Source organism: Scyliorhinus torazame, chromosome 5 (assembly GCF_047496885.1).
Source record: "Scyliorhinus torazame isolate Kashiwa2021f chromosome 5, sScyTor2.1, whole genome shotgun sequence".
Lineage (NCBI taxonomy): Eukaryota > Metazoa > Chordata > Chondrichthyes > Carcharhiniformes > Scyliorhinidae > Scyliorhinus > Scyliorhinus torazame.
The window spans coordinates 242,841,408-242,861,556 of NC_092711.1; positions in this window are offsets into that span (position 1 = coordinate 242,841,408).

Here is a 20,149-nt window from a genome sequence, read left to right on the forward strand (position 1 = left end):
GCTACTTGTTCGGGAGAATATCACAGCTATACTGCGAGAGGACACCTCAGAGGGCAGTGAGGCTATATGGGTAGAGATCAGGAATAAGAAGGGTGCAGTCACAATGTTGGGGGTATACTACAGGCCTCCCAACAGCCAGCGGGAGATAGAGGAGCAGATAGGTAGACAGATTTTGGAAAAGAGTAAAAACAACAGGGTTGTGGTGATGGGAGACTTCAACTTCCCCAATATTGACTGGGACTCACTTAGTGCCAGGGGCTTAGACGGGGCGGAGTTTGTAAGGAGCATCCAGGAGGGCTTCTTAAAACAATATGTAAACAGTCCAACTAGGGAAGGGGCGGTACTGGACCTGGTATTGGGGAATGAGCCCGGCCAGGTGGTAGATGTTTCAGTAGGGGAACATTTCGGTAACAGTGACCACAATTCAGTAAGTTTTAAAGTACTGGTGGACAAGGATAAGAGTGGTCCGAGGATGAATGTGCTAAATTGGGGGAAGGCTAATTATAACAATATTAGGCGGGAACTGAAGAACATAGATTGGGGGCGGATGTTTGAGGACAAATCAACATCTGACATGTGGGAGGCTTTCAAGTGTCAGTTGAAAGGAATACAGGACAGGCATGTTCCTGTGAGGAAGAAAGATAAATACGGCAATTTTCGGGAACCTTGGATGACGAGTGATATTGTAGGCCTCGTCAAAAAGAAAAAGGAGGCATTTGTCAGGGCTAAAAGGCTGGGAACAGACGAAGCCTGTGTGGCATATAAGGAAAGTAGGAAGGAACTTAAGCAAGGAGTCAGGAGGGCTAGAAGGGGTCATGAAAAGTCATTGGCAAATAGGGTTAAGGAAAATCCCAAGGCTTTTTACACGTACATAAAAAGCAAGAGGGTAGCCAGGGAAAGGGTTGGCCCACTGAAGGATAGGCAAGGGAATCTATGTGTGCAGCCAGAGGAAATGGGCGAGGTACTAAATGAATACTTTGCATCAGTATTCACCAAAGAGAAGGAATTGGTAGATGTTGAGTCTGGAGAAGGGGGTGTAGATAGCCTGGGTCACATTGTGATCCAAAAAGACGAGGTGTTGGGTGTCTTAAAAAATATTAAGGCAGATAAGTCCCCAGGGCCTGATGGGATCTACCCCAGAATACTGAAGGAGGCTGGAGAGGAAATTGCTGAGGCCTTGACAGAAATCTTTGGATCCTCGCTGTCTTCAGGGGATGTCCCGGAGGACTGGAGAATAGCCAATGTTGTTCCTCTGTTTAAGAAGGGTAGCAAGGATAATCCCGGGAACTACAGGCCGGTGAGCCTTACTTCAGTGGTAGGGAAATTACTGGAGAGAATTCTTCGAGACAGGATCTACTCCCATTTGGAAGCAAATGGACGTATTAGTGAGAGGCAGCACGGTTTTGTGAAGGGGAGGTCGTGTCTCACTAACTTGATAGAGTTTTTCGAGGAGGTCACTAAGATGATTGATGCAGGTAGGGCAGTAGATGTTGTCTATATGGACTTCAGTAAGGCCTTTGACAAGGTCCCTCATGGTAGACTAGTACAAAAGGTGAAGTCACACGGGATCAGGGGTGAACTGGCAAGGTGGATACAGAACTGGCTAGGCCATAGAAGGCAGAGGGTAGCAATGGAGGGATGCTTTTCTAATTGGAGGGCTGTGACCAGTGGTGTTCCACAGGGATCAGTGTTGGGACCTTTGCTGTTTGTAGTATATATAAATGATTTGGAGGAAAATGTAACTGGTCTGATTAGTAAGTTTGCAGACGACACAAAGGTTGGTGGAATTGCGGATAGCGATGAGGACTGTCAGAGGATACAGCAGGATTTAGATTGTCTGGAGACTTGGGCGGAGAGATGGCAGATGGAGTTTAATCCGGACAAATGTGAGGTAATGCATTTTGGAAGGGCTAATGCAGGTAGGGAATATACAGTGAATGGTAGAACCCTCAAGAGTATTGAAAGTCAAAGAGATCTAGGAGTACAGGTCCACAGGTCATTGAAAGGGGCAACACAGGTGGAGAAGGTAGTCAAGAAGGCATACGGCATGCTTGCCTTCATTGGCCGGGGCATTGAGTATAAGAATTGGCAAGTCATGTTGCAGCTGTATAGAACCTTAGTTAGGCCACACTTGGAGTATAGTGTTCAATTCTGGTCGCCACACTACCAGAAGGATGTGGAGGCTTTAGAGAGGGTGCAGAAGAGATTTACCAGAATGTTGCCTGGTATGGAGGGCATAAGCTATGAGGAGCGATTGAATAAACTCGGTTTGTTCTCACTGGAACGAAGGAGGTTGAGGGGCGACCTGATAGAGGTATACAAAATTATGAGGGGCATAGACAGAGTGGATAGTCAGAGGCTTTTCCCCAGGGTAGAGGGGTCAATTACTAGGGGGCATAGGTTTAAGGTGAGAGGGGCAAGGTTTAGAGTAGATGTACGAGGCAAGTTTTTTACGCAGAGGGTAGTGGGTGCCTGGAACTCACTACCGGAGGAGGTAGTGGAAGCAGGGACGATAGGGACATTTAAGGGGCATCTTGACAAATATATGAATAGGATGGGAATAGAAGGATACGGACCCAGGAAGTGTAGAAGATTGTAGTTTAGTCGGGCAGTATGGTCGGCACGGGCTTGGAGGGCCGAAGGGCCTGTTCCTGTGCTGTACATTTCTTTGTTCTTTGTTGTTGTTTGTAATAAAGCCATCGTTCGACTCCTTCTCATCTCGCCTCGTGAGCGATTGATTGTGCTACAATTTATTACGCAAACTTTTAAGGACATGGAGCTCCGAATCATGCCGGAGTGTCTGCGAATCAGCCCCCACGCGGCAAACGCAGCGGCCACTTTAAACATTGGTTAGCGTGTTTCCTACAGAGGAACAGAAAATCCAGATCCTGCATGCCAGGGTGAGCCCTGATATCTACACGCTTATAGAGGATGTGGAAGATTTCCCGACGGCGATCAGCATAGATTTATGCTGATAGGAATCTACATTTGGCCCGTCTACCAGGTCTACGCATGCCACGAGCTCACGACGAGACTACAGATCCCCGGGGAATCGCTGGACGAATTCTACAGTGCGCTGTTGATACTGGGGAGAAACTGCAACTGCCCATCGGTTGCAGCTAATGAACACACTGAGCTGCTGGTCCGAGATGTGTTCGTGGTAGGAACACTTTTATCCCAAATTCGCCAGCGATTGCTGGAAAGAGACACACTAGGCCTCAAAGAGGTACGGGCCCTCGCGGCCACGTTTGATGTGGCGTCACAGAAAGCCCGCGCCTACGCCCCCGACCGCGCGGCAGCCCCTTGGGCACCGTGGACCCCCGACCGAACCCCCGGGACCCCGCGCAGGCCTGCGCTGCCAGAGTGGCAGATCACCCGGGGGGGGCCTGCTGCTACTTTTGCGTGCAGGGGGAACACCCCCGAATGCGATGCCCAGCCCGCTCGGCCCTCTGTAAAGGGTGCGGGAAAAAGGGGCACTTCGTAGCTGTGTGCCAGGCCCAATCTCCGGGGGAGAACCCCAAATTCAACCCCCCCAGCGATCCATGTGCGGCCAACAGGCGCCGCCATCTTGGGTCCCGGACTCCGTGCGAGAGGGATGGGCGCCGCCATTTTGTGCTCCCCGGCAACGTGCGATCCATGGGCGGCGCCATCTTGTCCACCCCCGCCATCTTGGCTGACATCTAAAGACCCCGGGATGGATGGCCACACAGGGCCCGGTGCAGCAACTACGACTGGCTTCTGTGACCCTGGACCAGTCGCGGCCCCGAACGTTCCAAACAGCATCAACAATGATATTTGTAAATGGGTACGAGACGCCCTGCCTGATCGACTCTGGGAGCACGGAGAGTTTTATACATCCTGATACAGTAAGACGCTGTTCCCTTCCGATCCACCCGAGTAATCAAAAAAAAATTCTGGCGGCGTGGTCCCATTCGGTAGAGATAAAAGGGTTCTGCATCGCGAACCTCACGGTGCAGGCGAGGGAGTTCAAAAACTACCGGCTTTACATCCTTCCCCACTTCTGCGCTGCCACACTCCTGGGATTGGGTTTTCAGTGTAATCTCCAGAGCTTAACGTTTAAATTCGGCGGCCCCATACTCCCACTCACTATCTGCAGCCTCGCGACCCTCAAGGTCGATCCGCCTTCCCTGTTCGCGAACCTCACCCCGGATTGCAAACCAGTCGCCATTAGGAGCAGACGGTACAGCGCCCAGGACCGATCTTTTATCCGATCAGAAGTCCAGCGGCTGCTGAGGGAAGGCATAGTTCAGGCCAGCAATAGACCCTGGAGAGCCCAGGTGGTAGTTGTAAAGACCGGGGAGAAGCAGAGGATGGTCGTTGACTATAGTCAAACCATCAATAGGTACACGCAACTGGATTTAGCTCACTGGGCTAAATCGCTGGCTTTTAAAGCAGACTAAGGCAGGCCAGCAGCACGGTTCAATTCCTGTACCAGCCTCCCCGAACAGGTGCCGGAATGTGGCGACTAGGGGCTTTTCACAGTAACTTCATTGAAGTCTACTCGTGACAATAAGCGATTTCCATTTCATTTTCATATCCGACATGGTCAATTGGATTGCACAGTACAACGTCTTTTCCACGGTGGACCTCAAGTCCGCCTGCCAGCTCCCCATCTGCCGGAGCGACCCAAAATACACTGCTTTCGAAGCAGATGGGCGGCTCTATCATTTTTAAGGGCTCCATTCGGCGTCACAAACGGGGTCTCGGTCTTCCAACAGGAGATGGACCGAAAGGTTGATCGGTACGGTTTGCGGGCCACGTTCCCGTATCTCGACAACGCCACCATCTGCGGCCACGATCAGCAGGACCACGACGCCAACCTCCTCAAATTCCTCCAGAATGCAAACGCCCTGAATCTCACATACCACAAGGAAAAATGCGTGTTTAGCACCGACCGTCTAGCCATCCTTGGCTACGTAGTACGAAATGGAGTAAATGAAATGAAATGAAAATTGCTTATTGTCACAAGTAGGCTTCACTGACGGGCAAGGCGGAGGCACAGTGGAGGAAGGCGCAAGGGGCGACTTACGAGTACGGGGAAAAGGCTAGTCGGATGCTGGCGCACCAGCTCCGTAAGAGGGCGGCAGTGAGGAAAATAGGGGGAATCAAAGATGGAAGGGGAGCCACGGTTTGAAGTGCAACAAAAATAAATAAGGTATTCAACGACTTTTATGAAGAGCTGTACAGATCCCAGCCCCTAGGAGGGGAAGGGGGGGGGATGAGGCGATTCCTGGACCAGCTGGGGTTCCCGAGGGTGGAGGAGCAGGAGGCGGTTGGTTTGGGGCACCAATTGGGTTGGAGGAGTTGAGTAAGGGTTTGGGGAGCATGCAGGCGGGAAAGGCCCTGGGGCCGGACGGGTTCCCGGTGGAGTTCTATAGAAAATATGTGGACCTGCTGGCCCCGCTACTAGTGAGGACCTTCAACGAGGCAAGAGAGGAGGGAACCCTGCCCCAGACAATGTTGGAGGCGACAATCTCCTTGATTCTAAAGCGAGACAAGGATCCACTGCAATGTGGATCGTACAGGCCGATTTCGCTCCTCAATGTGGATGCTAAGCTATTGGCGAAGGTACTGGCCACTAGGATTGAGGACTGTGTCCCGGGGGTGATTCACGAGGACCAAACGGGATTCGTAAAGGGCAGGCAGTTAAATACCAATGTGTGGCGGCTCTTAAACGTGATATTGATGACATTGGAGGAGGGAGAGGCGGAGATAGTGGCAGCTATGGACGCGGAAAAAGCCTTTGACCGAGTAGAGTGGGAGTACCTCTGGGAGGTATTGTGCAGGTTTGGGTTCGGGGGAGGGTTTATTAATTGGGTTAAGCTCCTTTACAGCGCCCCGGTGGAGGGTGTAGTGATGAACCGGCGGAGGTCGGAGTACTTTCGGCTGTACCGAGGGACGAGACAGGGGTGTCCCCTGTCCCCCCTGTTGTTTGCATTGGCGATCGAACCCTTGGCCATATCACTTAGGGAGTCTCAGAAATGGAGGGGGATAGTCCGCAGGGGAGAGGAGCATCGGGTATCGCTATGTGCGGATGACCTGCTGCTATACGTGGCGGACCCAATGGATGGGATGGTGGAGGTCATGCAGACTCTGAAGGAGTTTGGAGAGTTCTCGGGCTACAAGCTTAATGTAGAGAAGAGTGAGCTTTTTGTATTACAGGCAGGGGACCAAGAAAGAGGGATAGGGGACCTACCACTGAGGAGGGCGGAGAGGAGTTTTCGGTATCTGGGGATCCAGATAGCCAGAAGTTGGGGGGCCCTACATAAACTGAATTTGACGAGGGTGGTGGAGCAAATGGAGGAGGATTTTAAAAGATGGGACATGCTCCCGCTCTCGTTGGTGGGTAGGGTGCAGTCGATCAAAATGGTGGTACTTCCGAGGTTTTTGTTTGTGTTTCAGTGCCTCCCCATCGTGATCACCAAGGGCTTTTTCAAGAGAGTAGGTAGGAGTATTATGGGGTATGTGTGGGCAAGTAAGACCCCGAGGGTTAGGAGAGGGTTCTTGGAACGCAACAGGGACCGAGGAGGGTTGGCTTTGCCAAACCTAGGGAGTTACTACTGGGCAGCAAACGTGGCGATGATCCGCAAGTGGGTCATGGAGGGAGAGGGGGCGGCATGGAAGAGGATGGAGATGGCGTCCTGTAAAGGAACGAGTCTAGGGGCGTTGGTAACGGCACCGCTGCCGCTCTCGCCGACAAAATACACCACAAGCCCGGTGGTGGCAGCAACACTAAGGATCTGGGGCCAGTGGAGAAGGCACAGGGGTGCAATGGGAGCATCGGTGTGGACCCGATCAGGGGTAACCACCGGTTTGTCCCGGGGAAGATGGACGGGGGGTTCCAAGGCTGGCATCGGGCGGGGAGAAGAAGAATGGGGGACCTGTTCATTGACGGGACATTTGCGAGCCTAGGGACACTGGAGGAGAAATTTGAGTTACCCCCGGGAAATGCATTTAGATATATGCAGGTGAGGGCTTTTGTGAGGCGACAGGTGAGGGAATTTCCGTTGCTCCCGGCACAAGAAGTTCAAGGTAGGGTGATCTCGGGGGTATGGGTCGGGGAGGGCAAGGTGTCGGAAATATACCAAGAGATGAAAGAAGAGGGGGAAGCGCTAGTAGAAGAATTGAAAGGTAAATGGGAGGAGGAGCTGGGGGAGGAGATTGAGGAAGGGCTATGGGCTGATGCCCTGGGTAGGGTTAATACCTCCTCCTCGTGTGCCAGGCTCAGTCTGATACAATTTAAGGTGGTTCACAGAGCGCATTTGACGAGGGCGAGGCTGAGTAGGTTCTTTGGGGTAGAGGATAGATGTGAAAGATGTTCAGGGAGCCCGGCGAACCATGTCCATATGTTTTGGTCATGCCCGGCATTGGAGGGGGTTCTGGAGAGGTGTGGCGGGAGTAATATCCCAGGTGGTGAAAGTCCGGGTCAAGCTAAGCTGGGGACTAGCAATACTTGGAGTAGTGGATGAGCCGGGAGTGCAGGAGGCGAAAGAGGCCGGAATCCTGGCCTTTGCGTCCCTAATAGCCTGGCGAAGGGTCTTGCTATTGTGGAAGGAGGCGAAGCCCCCCTAGCCTGGAGGCCTGGATTAACGACATGGCGGGGTTCATAAAATTGGAGAGAATTAAGTTTGCTTTGAGAGGGTCTGCACAGGGGTTTTACAGGTGGTGGCAACCGTTCCTAGAATATCTCGCGGAGCGTTAGAAGAAGGTCGGTCAGCAGCAGCAGCAACCCTGGAAGGGGGGGGGGGAAAACGAGAGATTGCTTGAGGGGATGGACGAGCGGGAGATGGCATGGAGGGTGGGGGGGAAACGGTACATGCGGCCAAGAGCCAGTGTATAAAGCTATGTAAATATACCATCTTGCCATGTACATATCTTGCTCAGGGAGATTTTGCGTTATTTTGTTACCGGGGGTGGGAGGGGGGGGGGGGGGGGGGGCGGGTTGTTACTGTTTGTAAGGGTAAAAATTGTGTTGTTAAAAAAACCTTAATAAAAAAATATTTTTTAAAAAAAAGAAATTAAATTTACTGATGAGAAAATGGACAGATGGATTTTGGGTGAAAGATTTTGGGTTGGCATGTTGAGCAATTTGAGGGAACATTTTAAGTTATTAGTGATACCGTTTTGTTCTCAATTTCATTTTTCTTTCTTTCTGCCCAATTAACTTAAAATCTGTGGCCATAAATCAGCCGATTTCCTCCCTAGATCACCTCTATGTCCTCTCCCAGCCCCTTTCTCTAGTTGTTTAGTTTAACTCTCGGTGAGAGGAAATGCCGTTGGACGCTTTCATATTCCTTGAAACTAATTGGTGCCCTGAGCTATGTTGTAATCTACTGTTGGAAGTTTGTGAGATTGGAGAATATTTGTGGGATCCCTATCTCCCATCCTCCTTCCATACCCCATCCACCACCTAAACCAGTGTAGCTATCTCTCTAAATCACTGAGAGCCTGACCAGATGTGATTCTGTGTGATCAGCTTGTATGACACACTCACTCACATTCTCTCGAATGCCAGTGGAAATGCTTGATATTGATGATATAAATACTTAAGGCTTCACAATCTTCAACTCTCAGTGGACTGAATGCCTCCTTGTATTTTTCTTGGTATATACACTTGTATCTCCATCTGTCTGTGTTGCTTCATGTTCAATTCCTTACCTTGATTTCCTCTCTGCACCAGTTAAAGCAAAACCAAATCTGTTTCTGAAGAACATTGTTGCTACGTGAAACACAGAAGAAATTGTCACCCTGTACCTCACAGATAAGTAATCTCCAGTTGCCAGTGACAGTCTGTGTACAATTCAAAGAACAGGAACAGTTTGCCAAGGGCACTGAAAGAGTTTATATGCTGACAATAATCCTGATTTATCAGCCCGTGACATGCAATAGGAGTACAGTGGTAATTAAGCGGATTGGATCACCCAACCTTTATAGAAGTTGTCCAAGTATCATTCCATTACTTCCCAAATTGGTTGTGTCCATAAAGGTTGGTATTTCGGCTCTATCAGGGCTGTGTACAGGCGGTGATGATGAAAATTTACCCTGTAATCATACAAGCTTTGTAACTTAAGTATTTGCAATATTCCTTCACATGTAACTGGTAAGAAAAAAGAAAAAGATGGTGGAAGTAATCCAAATGTTTACATCACGAGTGTTGGAGGGATCTCATACAGCCATTAACATGGAACATTTGGGATGAATGGCCTATTTCTATCCTGTATTTTCAATGTAAAATTGGTACATTTCTCAAAGACAAACTTTTACATTAACAGTGATCTTTGGATTTCAAATGATCAATCAGACCATCATTTCCCTCAGTTAACACTTTTGCACATCCTGCAACCACCACTAGAACCAATGTTCCTACCCCCTTCCACCAATTCCTTTGCTGTTATTTGAAGTCCCTTTACCCCTTGTAGTGATCAAAGGGGTAAAAGACGCTCACACTTTACAGTGGCTTGTCAGTTAGTGCCTTTGGTTTTGGAGGAAAGACATAAAATCAGTGACACCACAACCCTGCAGACCCAGTTCGCAGAGTCTCCCAAAGGTTTGAACAACAGGTTAACGAGCCTTTTCATGCTGCTACTATGCAGTGGCTAAATGAGTGGTATTTTCCATCAACAGGAAGCTGCCGTCAGCCCAAAGAGACATTCTGCCTACACACAATTCAGCAACGTTACGTATGGATTTCAGTGCCAGTGCGATGCCAGGTGTGTCAGCCGTATGTCCCAGTGATTGATAAAATAAAACAGCGTGTTCTTTCAGTTGCTCATAAAGGCAAGTTTACAGACTGCACTTTGCCAGCCCATGCTTGCAAAACCAAAACCAAACATCTGCTGTTCATTGTGACTTTGTGATTGGGCAGCACTTGCTGAACAACCCTGAATGTACCAACCAATTTAAGATAATTGGTCAAGCTCATAATGTAAGCCAGTCACACTGCTAGAAGTTTGCAAACAAAAGATACATGTCCAAGCCTTGTACTTTATGAATTGCTGTGAACTTGAGGACCTATAGCTTCCATTGTTTTCTCTTTGGCAATGCCTCAGCTGCAGTTGACCTCCCAACTAGTCTACAACCTTTTCTCCTGTAGGATCAATTGTTGTGATTGTTTAAAGTTTGGAATTCTTGCATTTGCCATGATGAATGCAAGACTTCGGTAATATGTCTCTTTATTCAGTGTTTTTTATTTTATTAAGGCATTTGTGATTTTATAACAGTAAACCATATACAAAGAACTATAAACATAGTGAAAAGATCCTCTACCTCCATCACAGGTCCCACCTTCCTAGAACAGTAATCGAGACTAAACCCCCTCCCCCCCCCCCCCCCCCCCCCCCCCCGCCCTGCTGACAGTCAATTTTCTCTAAAGAAGTCGTCAAACGGCTGCCACCTCCGGACGAACCCTAACATTGATCCTCTCAGGGCGAACTTGATTTTCTCAAGACTGAGGAAGCCAGCCATATCATTGACCCAGGTCTCTGATTTTGGGGGTTCGAGTCCCTCCATGCTAACAGTATCCGTCTCCAGGCTACCAGGGAGGCAAAGGCCAAGATGTCGGCCTCTCTCGCCCCCTGGACTCCCGGGTCCCCCGACACCCCCGAAAATCTCCACCCCTGGACTCGGTGCCACCCTCGTTTTTAACACCATGGACATGACATCTGCAAATCCCTGCCAGAATCTCCTAAGTTTCGAACATGCCCAGAACATGTGGACATGGTTCGCTGGCCCTCCCGCGCACCTTGCACACCTGTCTTCTATCCCAAAAAACTTGCTCATCAGGCCACCGTCATGTGCACCCAGTGAATGACATTAAATTGTATCAGGCTGAGCATGGCGCATGATATGGACGTGATGACCCTGCTTTACGCATCCGCCCAGAGACCTGCCTCTATCTCTCCCCCTAACTCCTCCTCCCATTTGTGCTTTAGCTCCTCTGTCTGCACTTTTCTGACTCCATGAGTTCTTTATAACTATCTGAGACCTTCCCCTCTCCCACCCATACTCTAGAAATTACCCTATTTTGTATCCCCCGTGGCGGTAGGAGCGGGAAGGTTGGAACCTGCCTTCGCAAGAAGTCCCGAATCTGCAGATACCTGAACCCATTCCTTCCCGTCAACTCAAACTTCCCCTTCCAACTCCCTCAAACTGGGGAAGCTCTCATCTATAAAAAAATCTGCCATCCTCCGATCCCCGCTCTCTGCCATCCACTAAACCCTCCATCCAGTCTCCCTGGGGCAAACCGATGGTTGCTACAGATTGGAGCCCAAACCGATGCTGCCTCCACTCTCACATGTTTCCTCCACTGTCCCCAGAGTCTCAGGGCCGCCACTACCACCGGGCTTGTGGAGTACCAGGCCGGTGAGAACGGCAGAGGTGCTGTGATCAATGCCCCCAAACTCGTGTCCTTACAAGATGCTGCCTCTACTCGCTCCCACACCAACCCTTCCCTCACTACCCACTTCCTAATCATGGCTATATTTGCCACCCAGTAATAGTTGCTAAAGTTCGGCAGCGCCAGCCCACCCACCCCCCGGCCACTCTCCAGCATCACCTTCTTCACTCGTGGGGTTTTACCCGCCCAAACAAAACTGGAGATCACCTTATTTACCCGCTTGAAAAAGACCTTTGGATAAAGATAGGGAGGCACTGAAAAACAAATTGGAATCTTTGGAGGACCGTCATTTTCACTGTCTGTACCCTCCCCGCCAGTGATAACGGGATCATATCCCACCTTCAGAAGTCCTCTTTCATTTGTTCCACTAACCGGGTCAAGTTTAGTTTATGTAACAGCCCCAGTCTCGTGCCACCTGGATCCCTACACAACGGAAACTACCTCCCACCACTTTGAATGGCAGCTCTCCCAGTCTCCTCTCCTGCCCCCTTGCCTGGATCGTATTTGTACCCTGAGAAACGGCCAATTTCCCTAAAATTCTCATGATATCTCCCATCCCCTCTAATGGGTCGGAAACATACAGGAGCAGGACGTCGGCGTATAGCGGGACCCTGTGTTCCATTCCACCCCGGAACAGCCCCTTCCAGCATCTGGAGGCTCTTAACGCCATAGCCAGTGGCTCAATGGCCAGGGCAAACAGCAAAGAGGGAGGGGGCATCCCTGCCTAATCCCCCGGTGCAGTCTAAAATAGCTCTTTTTTCAGTGTTAACAGTGCATATTATGATATTCCAGATTTTTAGAAAACTGGGTTTGAAGGTCAAATTTAAAAAAAGACATTTGACTGAGTTTAAAGACTGTTCTCAAAATGGCTCCAGGCTACCAGACATAGGTGTAGATTTCAATAATCTTTCTCTTGCCTCCTGATTCAACGTATCTTCCAAAGAGTAAACAGAAACTCATTGACTTGATGGCTTTTCTCCAAATATAAAGATACTAACTAATAAGCCACTGTAAAGTGTGAACATCCTTGACCCGTTTTTATCACTACCAGGAATAAAAAGACTTCAGATAATTGTAATGGAACTACCATTTGCCTTATATGGAAAATGACTTGGCATTGTTGTACAAGTCGTATGATAATGTGGCCATCTTGTGAGACCTGCAAAAAACATGGAATAGAGCTGGAAGCAGGCAGCTTGTCAAAGCTAGTTTTGACAATGAGTCATCCAGACTCAAAACATTAGCTCCCTTCTCTCTCCACAGATGCTGTCAGACTTGCTGAGATTGTCCAGTATTTTCTGTTTTTGTTGTAAATCTTGATGCTGGGCTTATATACTTTAGATTTCCATTCAATGCCATTTTGCCTATGAGTTACTTAAATGCTTATTGTTCAAGTTTATCTTTCAAGCTGCATACCAAAATGTCTTTACCCCAGTTGGGGGTAAGCTAGCTGTGACTAGCTAGCTGTGCTATAAACCAAGACTCGATGTTAGTCTAGTTTTTATTTCTAATTTGAGGAAGATTGTTTCGACACAGTACTACATTCATAATCCCAATATCTCAGAAACTCAAATGACCAAAGCAAGTGATAGGCAGTGTGGGAACTGAATTTGTACTCCCAGAAAAATAACAGTTAAGTACTTATACCGTGCCCACCAAATATACTTTCTGAAACTTGACTCTTCCCACTCCAGCTTGACTTGAATAAAACCACATATTCTACACAGTGATTTTCTCTGAAAGGAACCATTCTCCTGAATAAATTTTGTATCGTGCCTATTACATTCAGAAAATAATTCTGTATTTGTGACTCGCTTAACAACTGAAGTCACACGGTAATTAAAAAGCAGTGCTTAAAGTCAAATTCAGATTGATACATTTTGTAGAGTTAAAACAACTTTTTTAAAATAGTGCCTTTAGCAACCAAGAAAACAGCCTTTATAATGAGAATGACACAGTATCATGTGACTTTGAGAGCATTTCAAACAGATTCACCATTGTTGTAATAAGGAAATAAATGTTATGTGGGTCATGCATTCTTATGTGGGCATTACCATTTCTCTGATGCCTCTAGGTGGCACCACTGCAGGTTTTCCTATTAGTATGGAAGAATCATGGAATGATAGAATGGATACAGCACAGAAGGAGACTATTCAGCCCTTTGAATCCATGTCAGCTCTCTGCAATAGCCTTCAACTTGTCCCACTCTGCTGTCACTTCCCTGTAATCCTGCAAATTGTGTTTCTCCATAACTTATCAATTCCCTTTTGAAAGCCACAATTGAATCAAGAACATAGAATCCCTACAGTGCAGAAGGAGGCCATTTGGCCCATCGAGTCTACATGGACCCTCTGAAAGAGCACCCCACCCAGGCCAACTCCCCCGCCCTATCCCCGTAACCCCACCTAACCTGCACATCTTTTGTCACTAAAGGGCAATTTAGCATAGCCAATCCACCCAACCAGCACACCTTTGGACTGTGGGAGGAAATCCACGCAGCCAAGGGAGAAAGTGCAAATGCCACACAGACCGTCACCAAAGTCTAGAATCAAACCTGGGCCCCTAGTGCTGTGAGACAGCAGTGCGAACCATTGTGCTACTGTGCCGTCCTACTGTCTTTCTGTACCACTCTCAGGCAGTGCATTTTATAATCTTTATTAGTGTCACCAGTAGGCTTACATTAACACTGAAATGAAGTTACTGTGAAAATCCCCGAGCCGCCACATTCCGACGCCTGTTCGGGTACCCCGATTCTAACCACACTAAGTACCTTCATAGGAATAGGTTGTCCATTTAACCTCTCAAACCTGATTTGCCTTTCAGAGATCATGACTGATCTGTGACCTAACTCTGTATACCTGTTTTTGTTCCATATCCCTTAATATATTTGGTTAACAGGAATCTATCAATCTTAAGATTCAAAATTAACTTTTAATTTAGCATCTGCTATTTCCAAAAGAGAGTTCTAAAGTTCTACACCCTTTGCACAGTCACTTATGAAAGGTCTGCCTCTGCTTTATAGGCTATGTTCACTAGTCACACAATCACACATTCAGCTGCCCACATTTACCAGCTTCAACCTCCTATTAGCTGAACATCAATATTTGGTTTCAGAGTCCTTGTAGTACCAGCTCAGACAAAAGAACGCCACAACAAAGAACAGCACACCAAAGACAAATTCAGCACGATCTAAAAAGCAATACCAATTCAAAAGTAAAATCATTCCACATTAAGCAGTGCGCAATACACATACCCATTGACCTGGCCACTCCATCATAATCTCAGTTCCACATTCCTCCAATGAAAATCAATTATTCCTTTAAAAAGCAGCTTTAAAAAACAATCATTCATGGGATGTGGGCCAGAGTTTATTTTATTTTTTTTTAAAAATTTTATTCTCCTTTTTCACATTTTCTCCCACATTTACACCCATCAACAATAAACAATAATCAGCAAGATATGCCAATCCCCATAATAACAACGATCCCATCCGCCCACCAACCCCCAAACCTCAACCCGCATGTTTACATAAACAAATGACAAAAAGGAATCAGGGATTACCCGTAGTCACCCTTAATCTTACACAGCTCCCCACCCCCCAACCAATGCCATCCAGCCTCTGAGAGAGTATCGTACATGATACCCCAGAGTTGTACCCCCCCCCCCCAAGTCTCCAGCTCCTCCCGTCCACTGCCTCTTGTAAAACTCCTCCTCCCAACCTCGTTTCCCTCCCCCCAACTTTCCACCCCGGCTAGACCACTCGGACCCTGTTCTGCCAGGTTCCGATGGCCGCAGCCCCTCCCCCCCCACCTCACTCCCGTGGGCCAGAGTTTATTGCTCAACCCTAATTGCCCTTCAACCAAGTGGCTTGCTAAGCTATTTCAGAGGGCATTTTAATAATCAACCATATTGCTGTGGATCTGGAGTCATATGTTGGCCACACCAGTTAAAGGACATTAGTGAACAAGATGCTTTTTTTAAACAACAATCGACAATGGTTTCATGATCATCATTAAACTTTTAATGCCAGATTGCAATTGAATTCTAATTTCACCATTTGCTGTAGTGAGATTTGAACTCAGATCCCTCAACCAGAGCATTGCGCTGGGTCCCTAGATTACTAATCCAATGACAATATCACTATGCCACTGCCTCGCCTCCCCCTGCAGTTTGATTGCAAGAACATGGACTGCCTTGTGAGAAATATGACGGTATTCCCAAATGATGGTCACACATTGAAGGTCAAGGTTCAGCTGCACCTGTGTGTGTATATTGTAGCGATGCCATAGACATGGAGCAATGCTATAGAGTTGGAGCAATGCCACAGACATGGAGCAACAATATTTGTGGTACACCTATCTTAGCAAGTATCTTCGATGCCTTAAACCATTTTCTTTATCTGTGCAGATTATCTCCTTACACTTGTTCACCTGTTCTGTCATTTTCTCCTGATCCCAGGCTGTCTAGTCTGGACATTTCTGAGGAGGCTACCCTACTTACTCAAAGATGGCAATACACATTTGCTATATACTTCTCAGCATCAGTTCTGGGATTCTGTGCAAATGTAGCTGTCCTTCCATTTCTCTGGCTCTTTTGCCAACCTCAGATATATTTTTCAATGTTGCCCATTCAAATGTTCCTGCTGAAATTACATCTGCCCCATTAAAATACAGTAACAGCTCTGTAAGTCTGTTTTTGTTCCAGATATTCCAACTTCATTGCCTGCTTGTTACAGCACATGATCAATTCTGGGAGTAAGGAATACTTTTTAAACAGTTAGACAAATTCTTGTGAGGCAGGCTGCATTTGCTATTGATGCAAGATATACATTCCTATAGTCTCTGCGTGTTTCTCAGCCCTTGTATCTTACATACAGAGATCCTCTGATAAAGCAGGTTCAGTGAGTGGCTCAGCTGTACATACCAGAATTATTCCAGGTTTAATCTCTATTTTTTGCTAGTGTAAGAACAACATAATGGTGGTAAATCCATAAATAAAGTATGGAATGCCATGTACAATTTTTAGGTGTTCCTTTTATTCTCCGTCATCAAACATATTAATTTGTGGATATATGCATTTTCTTATCTTCAGCATTCTTTTTTAAGAATATATTTTTTAATTAACCTTTTTTAGTTTATAAAATACAAAAATAGAAACAACAACAGTAAATCAATCAATACAAGAAAGCAACAAGCCAAATCATATCAATAACAAACATAAGAAAAAAGAACCCCCACCCCCCCACCGCCAATTTCCAGCTAGCAGAGAGCAAAGATTGCCACGTAACCCATGTGACCTTGGAACAAATGTGGAGTCATGGTTCAAGTATGGTATTATGATAATTCAAACAGCAATGTGTTATCCTTCTCCCACCTGTGGTATTGGCTGGTTGAAGCCTTATACCCTGACAGAAACCACATTGTGTCGTAGGTTAACTTTGTCCTCTCTTGAGATAACTCTTCTTATGGTAAAAATAGACAATACCAGATAAACATAATGCTCTTTTTGTGTCCCATATTTAACCCACACAGTACAATGTGTGACTTGGACAATTTAGGCAGCACCAGCCAGCTTCCAGTTGTCCTTGTTCTCAGTGCACTGCCCGACTTTCACATTGTGTTGAGCATGAAATTTTAGGAGTTTCCCAGAGCTCAGAATGGTTCAAAACATAATCTTTAAAGTCGATTTCCTGCCGAATTTGCTATTTGTAGCCATGTCAGTGGTAGGAACTCTAAAATTGGACTCAGTACTGCAGTGTGAGGTTCTACTATATTTGGGAGGCACAGTAGCAAAGTGCTTCACACTGTTGCTTCACAGCTCCAGGGTCCCAGGTTTGATTCCCAGCTTGGGTCACTGTCTGTGGGGAGTCTGCACGTTCTCCCCGTGTCTGCGTGGGTTTCCTCCGGGTGCTCCAGTTTCCTCCCACAGTCCAAAGACATGCAGGTTAGGTGGCTTGGCCATGCTAAATTGCCCTTAGTGTCCAAAAAGGTTAGGTGGAGTTACTGGGTTACAGGGTTAGGGTGGAAGTGTAGGGATAAGTGGGATGCTCTTTCCGAGGGCCGGTACAGACCGATGGGCCAGATGGCCTCCTTCTGCACTGTAAATTCTATGATATTCTACCTATCAGCAAATATTCTATCCATAATTCATAAGTATTCATAGTTAAAGTTCACACAAGAATAGTCCATTTAGTCAATGTCCCAGAATCCACCACACTCTGGGGTCGTGGATTCCACAGATTCACGACCCTTTGAGAGAAGTAATTTCTCCTCATCTCTATTTTAAATCTGCTCTCCTTATCCAAAAACCATGACTCCCTGTTCTAGATTGCATCTGAGCAAGAAGCCAAAATCTTTGAGAGATGAGGAGAAGAGAGAGACAATTTAAGACTACAGACCCATCTGGAATGTTATCTAATTATCTCAGCCGAAGGGTAGACTCACAATCAATCCATTGATTATCATGTCTAAATGTTTATTTTTGAAATATTACCTCATCCAGGTCCATGATACTTTTCAACTGTTTTTTCAACTACCTCTCATTCCACCTCCTGATTACTTAATTTCCTATGCTTTGATTATGTTTTCATAGATTATCATAGAATTTACAGTGCAGAAGGAGGCCATTCGGCCCATCGAGTCTGCACCGGCTCTTAGAAAGAGCACCCTACCCAAGGGCAACACCTCCACCCCATCCCCATAACCCAGTAACCCCACCCAACACTAAGGGCAATTTTGGACACTAAGGGCAATTTATCATGGCCAATCCACCTAACCTGCACATCTTTGGACTGTGGGAGGAAACCGGAGCACCCGGAGGAAACCCACGCACACACGGGGAGGATGTGCAGACTCCGCACAGACAGTGACCCAAGCCAGAATTGAACCTGGGACCCTGGAGCTGTGAAGCAATTGTGCTATCCACAATGCTACCGTGCTGCCCCAAATTCGTTACTTACTTTTGTTCTGACACAGCCCCTGCATGTTTCAAAACCATTGCGAACACTTACCCCTTCAAAGAACCAACTCTCAACTCAGTTGCAGCCATATCTCCAGCATTTCCGTTTTTAATGTCCTCCTTACCTTTCATATACACATTCATCTCTCCCACAGTAATATTTGAAGAACAGAGTTCTTACTGGCCAATGTTAATCCCACCCTAATCCCACCACAAAAACAGATTAGCTGTTTGTTCATCTCATTGTGGTATGTCGGATCTTGCTGTGTGCAAATTGGCTCATTTACCTATGTAATAACATTATGTAATAACATTAACAATATGTAATAATATTACCTATGTAATATATGCAATAATATACTGCAAAAAGTATTTTATATGAATCACTTTGAAACATTCTCAGAGACTTAACAAACAATCTCACTGGGACCTTGCTGTGAACATATTAGGTGTTGCATTTCCTAAAATAAGACCGCAACTACATGCAAAAGTACTCATTATGTTGTAAAGCCCTTTGGCATGTCTGAAGACATGTAAATAAATGCAACTTTTCTTATAGTAAAGATAATGCTTTTAAAATAAATACTCCAAAATTATATTTGAACAACAGCATCAAAGTTTAAATACTCCTGTTATACAAGAGTTCTGGAAGTATCCAAAAGGGCTGGGTGATCACGATTGATAATGTGCCTTTTGTTTGACATCATCTAACCTAAGCCATCTGGTTTCAAGGCTGTAGAGTCTGAAAAATGAAAGCATGTTCATGGTGTGACACTTAGGGCAACCTGTTTTATGTTATTCTTACATATTTTGTTCATAATTTTCATGTGGTTTTAATTTCTATATCAGTATTTAACTTTCTTAAACTGTTGCTTTCTTAAGGACTTCTTTAATGGTTGTTTCCACAGTAAGCACCTATTTGATTTAAATGAAATACTCATCTCGTATGCAGTATACCATCAAGGCTGGCTTTGCATATTGCTAAGCCTCTTGAGAAAGGTGGAGACAACTTCAAAGGCAAAATACCGCTGATGCTAGAAATCTGAAATAAACAGAGCATTTTGAAAATACTCAGCAGAGCTGTGGAGAGAAAAAAGCAAGAGTTCAATTTCAGGTTGTGACTTTCCACCACAGGCCTCTCTAACTCTGACTAGGAAATTCAAAACTTTGTATAGTTACCCTGCAATTTTCTTGTCCTAGTTTGCAAAATACCCAATCTTATTCAATTTAATTTATTTCATAGAATTTACAATGCAGAAGGAGGCCATTCGGCCCATCAAGTCTGCACCAGCCCTTGGAAAGAGCACCCTACCTAAGGCCACATCTCCATCCTATTCCCGTAATCCCAACTAACATTGTTTTTGGACACCAAGGACAATTTAGCATAGCCAAGCCACCTAACCTGCACATTTTTGGACTGTTGGAGGAAACCGGAGCACCCGGAGGCAACCCATTCAGGCACGGGGAGAATGTGCAGACTCCGCACAGAGTGACCCAAGCCCGGAATTGAACCTGGGACCCTGGAGCTGTGAAGCAACTGTGCTAACCACTGTGCTACCGTGCCACCCCATATAGAATTTGAATTGAACTTACTGGGGTGTCAAAATATAATAACCACTGCACTAACATATTCTCAATATATCCCGTCTGTACCACTTATTATTCTAGATTGTCACTGGCAGGCTTGGCTGAAGCATTCGATTCACCCACCAATCCAGAAAATACACTTCTTAAAACAATCACACTTGCCATTATAGGATTATTTCATTGGCTGAC